Source organism: Sturnus vulgaris, chromosome Z (genome assembly GCF_052056855.1).
Source record: "Sturnus vulgaris isolate bStuVul1 chromosome Z, bStuVul1.hap1, whole genome shotgun sequence".
Lineage (NCBI taxonomy): Eukaryota > Metazoa > Chordata > Aves > Passeriformes > Sturnidae > Sturnus > Sturnus vulgaris.
Window position 1 is genome coordinate 40532402 of NC_142283.1, and position 12461 is coordinate 40544862.

The window sequence follows — 12461 nt, forward strand, 5'->3', positions numbered from 1 at the left end:
GTCTTTGAAATATGGCATTAATGTTGACCTCACTTCATGCCTGAAGCATCACTGAATGTGTTTTTCACTTGCAGAGTAAGCAGAGAAACAAGAACTTCGAAAAACTTTCTTCTAACTCCTTTCCCATCATAAATTAGCTAAATGACCTTATGAACCTCTAAATAGTGGCTCAATATTTTTAAGTACTGCTGTAAGCCAGCAAGATTTCCCATTTGGCCCCGTGTGCATTCTCCTTGATGCCGACATCCCTCTTCAGATTGAAAGTATACACCATTTTGATATACAAATAGGATTCCTGGTTCCCTTAATCGTCCTCATTGATTAGTCTGAGAGTATTATAATGGGCTAATTTTCAATATTGTCCCATAGACTTGGCAGACTGTATATTATGATCTGAATCAATCTTATTCATTTATCTGATCTGTTCATTAATAATAGGAATATTCAGCTAATCTTTGTGTTTTATGATTAAATCAATTATTGTGACTTTGCAGAAAGTAACTAGTATTTTAATTAAATCAATAAAAGGATGGTTGGAATTATTAATGTTTTAATAGGATAATGTCTCCACCAGTGACAGAGACAGGAGGATCAAGTACACCCTCATAAAATTTGCAGATTACACTAAGCTGTGTGGAGCAGTTGCCACTCCTGAGGAATGGGATGCCATCCAGAGGGACCTGGAGAAGCTCAAGTAGTGAGTCCATGAGAACCTTACAAGGTTTGGCATGACCAGGTTCAAGGTGCTGTACCTGGGTCAGCACAGGCTGGGGATGAACAGATGCAGAGCAGCCCTGTGAGAAGGACTTGGGGGTGCTGGTGGGTGAGAGGCTGGACATGACACAGCCATGTGACATTTACCTAAATTTGATTAAATTAGCTCAAATATTTTCATGTACTTAAAAATATAGAATCTTGTAAAAAAGTATCCCAAGTATTCTACTTTGAGTAGAAAACCTAAATTAATGTCTGCTCCTTTATGTACTAAAAAAGTACAATAAAAAAGGGGTAATAAGTGCATATCAGCATCTTCAATTCACAAAGAATAGAACCTTGATCTTGAATGACAACTGGCTATCATATTTTCATATAATCTGCTTGAAAAGTATCAATAGAAATGATGGAGACCACATTTTCATCATTGCACTGATAAATCTGAAGCAAACCCATTACAAGCCTCTTAAATACTTGTGCATCACTCTTACAGCTGTATACAAACTAAACACTAATAAAATTGAAATTTGTTTCCAAAACTGCTAGCAAAAGGTAAGAAATTACCAATATACTGCAGCCAAAAATTATCAGTAGTGTCAACCACTCTTGATGACGACGTATTCATTTTACATGTCTTTAATTCTATTCTTTCATTCCTCTGCCAGTGAGCCGTACAGTTGCCAAAACCTACAGGACAGAAAAGAAGGCACTAACCCCCACCCAGTAGTGCTCTCACAGAGTGCTGAAGCTCTCTAAGTCCTGGGGCAAACAGACCTCTGTCCCTTTCTTTCACTGGGTGCCCTGAGGCTGAGCTGCTGGCACGTCCCCTAGTGAGGTAGTGGCCATGTCAGAGTGGGCGGAATGCTGGTGGCAGCCAGCACAGCTCCCTCAAGATTGGGCATCATGGAGGCATGGAATGGACAGCCTTGCTCTGAGGCTGGGACAGCCATGGGCACAGTGGCAGGGGCTGCTGGCAGCATCAGAGCTTGGTTGCTTCATTTAGTGGCTCTCTTGTCTTTGACAGCTGAAGCCCTAGACAGGAGCATGAGCAGATCTTCTGCCCTCTTCCTCCTTCGCTACTCAGCCGAGGTGTGTTGCAACTTTCTGCACAGATATTTACCTAACTATACAGAAACATCCCCTCCCATGCCTCTACATCTTATCTAGTATCCTGTGATAGATAGCATCGTGGTCCCACAGGCAGCTGGGGGGTCCCCTGAGCTGTGGACAGAAGCAACTCTCCAGCATCCACATTCTTTTTTCTTTCACAGAGTGAAAAAAAGTTTTTAAACGCAAATTTTCAGACTTAGTAAGCAAGCCTAGCGTCCCTGAAGGCTAGTAAATCTTTTCTCCTGCAACCAATAAAGTAAAATAGTATGTGGCTATGGGATTCTCCATTCAAAAAAGGCGGAAACCACCATACAAACACTTTATACATTTATTCTGGATGTGTGTACATGCACATTTAGTGATGCAAGTAAAATTGAGTAATGGTAAGACCAGGTAAATTTTTGGATACAAAACTAGATTTTGAACAAACCACAGGGCTAAACTCCTTAATTCTGCTATAACTCTACAAAATATATGATCTGAAAAAAAAAACTTCCAAAAGGGACTTCTAGTTAATTCTAAGATTAAAGCACAGAGAAGAAAAAAGTTATATATAAGCAAAAGCTGAATTTCTTATTCATGAGTTAAGTAAATTAGCAACACAAACAAAACTTTCATCAGAGTTGAATTATAGTGTAATGCATATGAAATTGGAAAAAAAAGTACCATATAAATTAACATAATGTATCTCAGTATTCAACAATCTCTAATAGCCCGTAATCTAGTTTCCACTTACCAATGCCACCATTGAATAATCTGTGGAAAAAAGTATTTTTAAGTTCAGCAAGAATGTTCAGAATTATATTAATGAACAAAATTATTTCACCTAAAGAACTTGGAAGAAAACAGGTTGGCACTGTATATTCATTAAGCTTTTTTTGGTTTCATACAGTAAATGACAATACTCCTGACAACTCACCTCCCAAGCTAGAAATCTCTTTTCATGGAAAAAAAGATAAAGTTCAAATATTGAGAATTTGAGCCAAAAAGTGAAGTGAAAAAACCCCACACTTTGTTATTTTTTTCTTTTCCTTCATCCTATAGTCTTCTCATTTGTCGCATCTTTTGTTTACATTCCTGTTGTAATGACTGACTAACTACAAGTTCAATATAAAGTCAGAAATTCCATTCTCAGAATTTGAACTAAGTTAAAACTTATACGATGGCTAGGGAAGGGAGATGTTAAACCTCTTCCAAAAGCAGAGTTTTGGTATGTTTTAGATAATTTTAAAAAGATGCTTGATTTTCTAATACTCCTTACTAGAATTCTCAACATTTGATATTAGCAATAGGTTACTCTTAATTTCCCTGCATTCCTGTCCTTGCCCAGTTCCCCCTCTTTTTTTTTCTTCCAGTGGTTTTAAAAGATAAATTTCATTTGTCATCTTTTGTATTAAAAATTGTAGATAGAAATTATTTAGTAATCTAATTCTAATCTAATTCAATTAAATTCATTAGAACAAGGATGACCCTTGAGATTCTTATCATTATTCTTAAAGTGTAAAATGAAAGGCATTCCTATAAATTAATTAAACTGATGTAGGAATTAAGGTGTTCTAAGCAAAACAACAAAAAATATCTGGTACAAGAATATTAATGTAAGTTTTTAAATAATCATAAACCAGACAACATCAAAAATTAATTTTGTTTTTTACTCTCCATTTGTTTTCACTGGATTTTTGTGCATGCATTTTTTCTTTTAGTTATTACTACATTTAATGAATTCTCATTTGACAAACTTCTTTTAAAACTGAATATTAACAAGGATCTAAGAACAACTATTAGAATAATTATTACTTATATTCAATGTAATTATTTAGTATTGACTTCATGAGAATTCTAACCCAGTTATATCCAGCAGCCCTGTGCTAACCAGTTTTCTTTCACAAAAGTTAATAAATAAACAAAACCTCTGTTCCAAACAGTTAATAGATTATGGCATTAATGACATTACTAAGGGCAAATTAAGATGATTTGTGCTGTTTTTTTCTTCTGTAACTGCTGTATGGCAGCATGTAAAATGGTAATGAAGTAGTGCTAGGAACAGCAAAGAAAACATAAAATTTCAGTCACTTAAATCTATGAACAATGGCAACACTGCCCCAAACACATCAATAATTTACTCAGATAAAGCTACAATAGTTTGTGCTGAATGTAGAAATGGTCAAAAAATCTACCAAAAAGACAATATATTCTAACTTCACAGGATTAAGTTCTCAATTTGAACAAATAAGAAGAAAAAGAAAAAGCTCTTCCTCAAACAAGATGAGAAAATATTCTTCCTTTGAAACTATAACCCCATCTAGTGGGACTTCTTTTTAATAGCTGATAGGATTTGATCTTTTCATTACTCTGATTATTTTATGTTAGTAAAGACTATCAAATCAAAGTGGGAGATTCCTAGATTTTGTCTACACTAGATTTCTCCTTAAAGGATTGTCTTTGCTACTTTTATGATTACCTTATCAATTACAAAGGGTTGGCACAGGAAGGAAGCTATCTACTGCATTACCAGGATGAGCTCTAAAAAAAACTTAGTACAACACTGGGGAAAAATCATGGTTTATGAGATATTTGGTTGCATGTATAAAAGTACAGTGTAGAAATAGTGTTGGTCAATGGTCCTCTGAGTACCTCGATTCCATGAATTTCCTTCAAAATTTCCTTGTCTTCCCTTACTGAAATTAAGAAATCACAAGGGGATCCAAGAGCATAAAAGAACATTACTGTACTGTAGTGAATGTTGGGGACTAGGCTATGATGAATTTGAGCAAAACAGTAATGAATTCTTGCAGTGTTCAGAGCTAAATTGCAGTATGAACATATTCCACTGGTTTTGTTCCTTGTCTTTAATGACACAAAGAAATTGAAGAGTAAGATGGCTCATTGATTCTAAACCCTTCTCACTGGGAACTATGATGTATAGAGAAAGGAGAGAGTAAAAGGTGGTTCTGATCCCTAGCTCCTCTAGTTTACCACATTACTGCAGCACATAGCTCAGACTCAAGGCAGAAACCAGGGGAAGTGCCTGCGCTACAGAACGAGCTGTCTCTCCTCTTGCACACACTACTGTGCCATGGGTAGAAATCTTCCTGATGTTTTATTGCCTGCTCACTGAGTAAGGCTACCTTCATCAGCACCCTGCCAACACAGAGCACTCTCACAAGCTGCAGGGATCGCTTTCACAAACTCTGTTGACCCAAAGAACATAATCTTCTGCATTCAAATGATTCTGTAATCTTTAGTATTTATTTGATCAGTAATTATGATTATCAGCATTGACGTACAATTTATCACCAGTTTTCAAAAGAGCACATCCAGTGAAACTGGATGGGGCAGTTATACTTTTTTCAGACCAGCCACTGCATGCTTGGAAAGTTGGTCAGACAGTGCAATTGTGGTTTCTGTTTCAAAGGCTCTGAGTGTGTAAGACTCTTATGACTTTACACTGAAAACTGAATAGCAGAAATGTACAGCTACACCAAACTTCCATCTATCCTTGTTCGGAGACAGTGTATACTTATATAAATAGAGGAAAATACACACGCACACACAATCAACTGCAGAGGGACTCCTGACAAATTCCACACCTTTGTGCAGCCAACAGCTTGGAAAACTTTGTACTGGTTAATAGCTCTTAATAGAGTTTTGTTCCATAAACTTGTGTAATTATCTTTTAAACCACTTGTAGTGTTTTAACCAAAATATCTTATAGAAATGAGTTTAATGATTTAGTTACAACTTGACTGGAAAAACACTTGCTTCTGTTGGTTTCAAACTTGTTTCTTGATAATCCCATGTAATGCCTCCTTTTCCTGCCTAACGAAATATCAAGCAATAACAGCACTTTCTCCATGTCAGTCAGGATTTTATAACTGTTATTGTATTATTCCCTTCCCTCTGTTATCTCTCATATGTGAAAGCCATTCCCTGACTCTTTTATTAATGACTTTCTTTTTGAGATGGGGATACAACAGCACAAAGACTTCATGGATTCATGACATACTGTAGTATTTTTACCTTCTTTCTCATCTAGCTAATTCCTAAATTTTAAAAATGTTTATTTTCATTTTCAAACACTGTTGAGCATTCAGAATCACAGAATCACAGAATTGTTAGGGTTGGAAGTGATCCTTGGAGGTCATCTAGTCCAACTGCCCTGAGGCAGGGTCACCTAGAGAATGTCACAGAAGAATATGTCCAAATATTCCTTGGACTTTGAATGTTCCAGAGAGGGAGACTACGACCTTTTGGGCAGCTTGTTCCAAGTGCTCTGCCAGCCTCAATTTAAAGAATTTCCTCCTCATGTTGGGGTAAAACTTCTTGTGTTTTTGTCTAAGGTCATTGCTCCGTGTCCTGTCATTGGATATTGCTAAAAGTCTGGCACTACTCTCCTGACACTCACCTTTGAGATATTTATATGTATTAATGAGATGTCGTCTCAGTCTTCTCCAGATTAAACAAGTCCATCTCCTGCAGACTCTTCTCATAACAGAGATGCTTCAGACGCCAAATCATCTTTGTGGTCTCCACTGGACGCTCTCCAGTAGCTCCATGTCTCTCTTCTATTGAGGAGCTCAGAACTGGCACAGCACTCCAGATGTGCCTCACCAGGGCTGAGTAGAGAGGCAGGATCACCTCCCTCAGCCTGCAGTAAGGAAAGAGTTAATGGCATTTGTAGTATATGCCTTAAACAAACACTTGGTTGTAAAACTTGTTGCAGGAAACATTAGCAGTCCCTGAGCACAAACAGCAAAATAAATAATTTCAGTTCTCTCTGCCTAGGCAGGACAGAAACTGATACTTTACACTGCAACTTTCTACTGCTGTATGCTATGTAAGTACCAGAGCAGACCTCAACGACCATTGAATTAAGACTTGAGCATGAGTGATAGACAGAACCATTCCTCCTCTCCCTCTCATGCTAATGAGGATCTGACAATTACTCCTACTAAGGAGGAACTGAAAGCCACTCCTACCTTTGCTTCTTGTGCAAATAAGGTACTACATAAAATTACTCAGGGACTGAGTCAGGGGGTGAGTACCCAGCACCAGAAGTTCAGGGCACTGAATGACTTATGGGATGATCCCACATCCATGGTAGTAACTATCTTCTACTTCCACTATCCCTCTTCTTCCTCTCTCTCTCTTTTCGTTATACAAGCAATTTTGCAAAATAAAGCCTGTACTGTTGAACTGATGATGTTGCACATTTGGTCTCCTTTGCACCTTAATTTGGGCAGAGGACTTCAACATTCATTGAATCATAACACCTGTTGGCCACACTCTTCCTGATGCACCCCAGGATACCTTTGGCTCTCCTGGCCATAAGTGCACTGCCAGGTCATAGTTAACTTGTGATCCATCAAGACTTCCAAGTCCCTTTCCACAGAGATGCTCCTAAGTCCTTTTCTTGCAGATAACCTTTTCTGCAGAGCTGTTCTCTTTTGTAGAGCTGCTGACACTTGGGGTTATTCCTCCCCAGGTATAGGACCCTACACTTGCCTTATTGAACCTCATCAGGTGTCTCTCCACCCAATTCTCCAATCTCTTAAGGTCCTGCTAGATAGCAGCATAACCTTGAGTTATGCCACTTCCCTAGCTTCGTTCCATCATCAAACTTGCTGAGTGGGCACTCTATCCCCTTAACCAGGTTGTTGATAAATAAGTTGTAAGACTGGGCTGTCTGTTGAGTAAGACTGGACTTGGTGTTGATCACAGAGGAAAACGATTGACTGCAGGCCTTCAGCTGGATTGTACTCCACTGATCAGAGTCTTCTAAGCTCTGCCATTTAGCCAGCTCTTGATCCACCTCCCTGTCCATTCATCTAACCCACATGTGCTGATCTTACTGATGAGAATGTTATGGGAAACACTGTAAAAAGCTTTGCTGAAGTCAAGGCAGACTACATTCACTGCTTTCCTTTCGTCAACCCATCTGCCATGTCATCATAGAAGGCTATCAGATTTGGTCAAACATAATTTCCTCTCGGCGAATCCATGCAGTTCTTAGCTTCCTAATAACATAACAATGAATCAGTATATTTATGACTAATCTGCAATATTTAAAAAAAAATTTAAAAAAACGTACCTGAAAAAGACACTCAGACATGTCAGCTTCCAGCCTGCAAGGGTTCACTGGCTGTGCCCTAGCTGACTATAAGCTCATCTAACACAAGACACCCCAAATGGCAGCAAGAGCCATGCACAGTCTCCTGGGATGGGATGACATGGCATGGGGTAGCATGGGGTGGGATGGGATGGGGTGGGGTGGGGTGGGATGGGATGAATCAACAGCTCTGAAGCAGCACAGCTCGCCCAGCTGCCATACCACCATCGCCTCACTCACCCACAAGGAGTGATACTGAAATTAGTCAGATAGAAACTTTCTAACACAGTTTTGGGTACTAGAAAGCACAGATTTTTATTGCAGCATGTTGCTCACCTGGGGCATCCTTCCTCCGTTTGAGTGTTGGATGAGCAGAGATTTTATCATGCACACTGATCACATATTCATTAGCTGTCCCCACCACCTTGACTTCATTTGACATAGTCACACCTATTATTGAAAGTTTTTATATGATTCTCTGGGATCTGTCTTCAACATTCAGTGTCCTTTTTAGGTGGCTGCTCCTCTACCCCCAGCTTTTAAGCACAGTTTTGCATAACTTCTACTTTGTCAGTCTTACAGAGCTGAGCTAGCATCTTGCTAGCATTTTGCATGATTTCTGTTTCCCTGTGTTATATCCTTTATTTATTTCTACAAAGCTAAATAGTTGTGTTCTGGGGTCCTTGATAAGAGTAAAAGTTGTTCCGTTCTACTATTCTTATGGAGTGAACAAAATGCTGTTCTATTGTCCTTCTCAGGAGGAGAGAGGTCAATCTGACCTGGTGCTTGTGCTGCCCTTGCTTTATTCTCTCTGTCCCTGCTAGGACATTTCACAGGTTGAAGGCAGCAACTTTATTTTGATCCCTGTGTAGCACCATAAACTCTCTGAAACTAGAAGACTAAGATATTGCAAGCAGTTTCCCGTATAAATGCAAAAAACTGAATTGGAAGGGAGACTTCTGTTTCATTTCTGTATTAAAATAAGAGGAAATATGTGTGACAACAAGCAAGTGTCCAAATACAAGTACTAAACTTCTGTAAACTCTTCCATGAATATTATACATGCCATAACACCAATGAAATTTTAGAAACATGACATTAAAATAATAAAAAATCACACTTCTTTTTACATATAAAGTATTGTTGGGGATTGGTTCTTTTCCCTTCCTCTCTGCCTGCGGAATTTCTTCCCATTGACGTGCTAAGGGACATTGATGGCTGAGTCCTTGAAACCTTAAGATGGGAGGAGGGAGAGCCTCCCTGCTTTTTAGGGAGTTTCTCTCGGAGGGCGGGGTAAGGGGGGGGTTAGAAATTAGAAGCAGGTAAAGGAGGCGGGGAGGGAGTTGCTCGCTCGCTCTCGGAGTCTGAGGAGGAAGGTCACTGCTGCCGCTACACCACCCCCGCCATCCCAACACCGGGATTTGCCTCTTCTGCTGTTGAGCCCTGCACTGCTGCCCTGCTTGGAGGCTTTCTCGCTCCAGCTCGCTATCCCCAAGCACCCTGCCCAGCCCCGGGAGCTGTGAGCAAAGTCTGTCCTGCATCCCTTTCCCTGCTGGGACAGCGCTGCCATCACCCCCAGCGCTCCCGCAGCCGAGCGGGACCTGTCCCTGCCCAGCCCCGGGAGCTGCAGCGCAGGGCAGGGAGCCTGGGCCGAGGGCTGGGACTGGGCTACTGCTCTGTTTGTGGTTAATTTCATAGCTGGTGCTGTTTTGATTGTCTTGATAGATATACTAGTAAAGAACTGTTACTCCTATCCCCATGTCTTTGCCTGAGAGCCCCTCAATTTCAAAATTATACTAATTCAGAAGGAGGGATTTATTAGCTCCATTTCGAGGGAAGGCCCTGCTCTTCCTAGCACACACCCATCTTTTTCAAACCAGGACAAACATTGTGCTCACATGACATTTACCAATTTCTACCTAAAATACATTAATTTCAAATTGAGACTATTTGAGCTGAATCTCCTTTTAACCTCACTCAGACAATTGTAGTGAATCTAACCACAGTGCAACTTTATCTCCGTCTACCCAGGCATATAGCTCTTACTGAATGCCATAGGAGTTGGACATGCTCAAAACAGGCCATATTCAGCTTCTTCAACTTGGCTATGTACTGTGTACCTCAAGCAAACATGAAAATCTTTGAGAGAGCAAGGTTTCTTTTACATGGGCTCTAATTTCATTAATCACAGATAAATCAGTTTTCCTATTCTTCTCAAAGATTGCAAGGTCTGTAGATATCTATTTCTTATCTGGTCACTTGAGTGGCTACATATATGCTAAATTTTTTCTGAAACCAAATCCATCCAACATCTAAAACTAAGATTCGTCATGATTAAGAATGCAGGTTTGCATTGCAAAATCTCCAACCTTTAAAAAAGGTGCTACAAATAAGACTGGTAAAACTCCTCCATAAATTAAGAAAGTAGCAGTCAAGTTTCCCAGCAGCCAGGTTGCACAGCTGCTGTACTCCACTGCAATAGGTCATGTTCATCTTGATCCTCTGTACTTCTAAAAGTAGCTAGCAGCATGATTTCCTATCCAAGATGGCATTATCTCCCGAACTGTGAAAATGACAAATATGGAACTTTGGCGGTTTTTATGGATTGGGTGCTGTGGAAACTATTATCTGACACCTTGTCTGGGGTTTAGTGCCAGGGGACACCTTCACTGGGAGTGGCTCCTGGGGTCAGCTGCCAGGGCTCTGTAATGCCCAGAGACCCTGTGATGCTCTAGGGCCTTGACCTTGTGAGGGCATTGAAGGATCACAGAGCCCTGGGATACCTACTCCTGGGAGAGCAGTTTCTTCAGGAGTCAGCATCTTCCCTGGATGCCCCTGGCAGGTCGGTGGCAGTGGATGCCAAATACAGCAGTGGAGATCCTTTTAGAGAAGAGAACACCAGTTTCCAGCCTCCCAGAAGGCTGCCGAGCCTGCAGATGAAGGCTCTGCAGAGGAGCAGCTGGGCCTGGCCCAGGCAGAGGGCTCAGTGGAGCAAAGTTACCCTGCAGTGGCAACAAGACAGTCTGGAGAAGGAGCTCCTGCAGCAGAAGGACGAGGACCAGCTTGCATCCCTGACACAGTCTTGGCAGCTCAATGACAGACCCAGGCAGATGAGTGCCAAGGACAAGATAGAATGGCATGAGAAAGGGGAATGAGCCTTTCACTTCCTAGGGGCAGCTGCGGTGCCACATGGCTGCAGTTCCATTATCTCCTGTCCCAGTGGCCACCACTGCCAGCTCTGCAGTAGACATTTGCGGGTAGGAGCTAGGCAAAACATACAAATCACGGAATCACAGAATAGTTGGAAATTACCGCTGGAGGTCATCTAGTCCAACTGCCCTGCAAAGGCAGGGTCACCTAGAGAAGGTTACAGAGAAATATATACAAGTGGATTTGGACTGTCTCCTGAGAGGGACACTCTATGACCTCTCTGGGCAGCCTGTTCCAAGTGCTCTTCCAGCCTCAGTGTAAAGAACATGAGGAAGAATTGTTCAAGAATTCCTCCCTCTCTCCTTTCTCATCTACCAGGTGAATACATTTCTTGACCTTAGGCAGACAGAGCTGACAGGCCTGGAGGGGACAGAGGCCATCTAGAGCATGCAGAAGGTGCTGGAACATGTTGAAGCCCATGTCTCTCGTGAGCCATGGACTTTGGCTGAGGAGGAGGACTGGGAATGCAATATTGACAAAGAGCTGTTCTATGAGATGTCTAAAGAGAACCAAAAAAACCCATTGCCCTTGAAGAGGTGGGAAGACTACAGCAAAAGCCAGATATCCTGAGATGTGTTGGAAGACCACAGGTCAGGATCTGGTTCAACCTGAAGATAATGAGGGCACAGCAACACTAGGAAAGAGTTACAAGTGCTGCAGAAGGCAAGGGCAAACCAAGTTCTTGCTAAAAGATCCTTTGGGGTGAAACACCACTGAATAATTGGTGTTTGTAAATATACATATGTAGGGTTTATTATAGAGCAATTTAGCTACAAAGGAAAACGGGTATGTAGCAGTTTTGGTTAGTATGGTCTCTATTAATATAACAATAAGGAAGCATTGCCAAATGGAAATGCAACAACATCACATAAGGACATGCACAGGGGAAAAGGAAGAGAAAGCATAAGAGTGTGAAGAACAACAAAAAAAAAGAGCTCAAGAGTGTGAAGCTCTCATCACCCATAGGCCCTTCACCAAGACTTGGTCGCAGAGCAATCTCAGTCAAAGTGGTGGCAGCAGAACTGATCTGTTGGGTGGTTGAGGTAATCCCTTTTTCCTCTCTGGTCCTCTGGCTAGCTCTGGACTAGACAGGGGTGGGAAATTCTCATAGACAAAGTCAAAAAACCAAAGAAGGCTCTTTCTCCCGTGGGAAGGTGATCCACAGTTTATTGTGTCATGCACATGGCGAGAAGAGAAAGAGAGCAAGAGAAATGATGGCAGGCACTTTTAAACTCATGAAAAGGGGAGGAGAGGAACAGACCTGCCATCAATGGGACAGGGAGGGGCTAAGGCAAGGATTTCAGCACTGCACAATTTG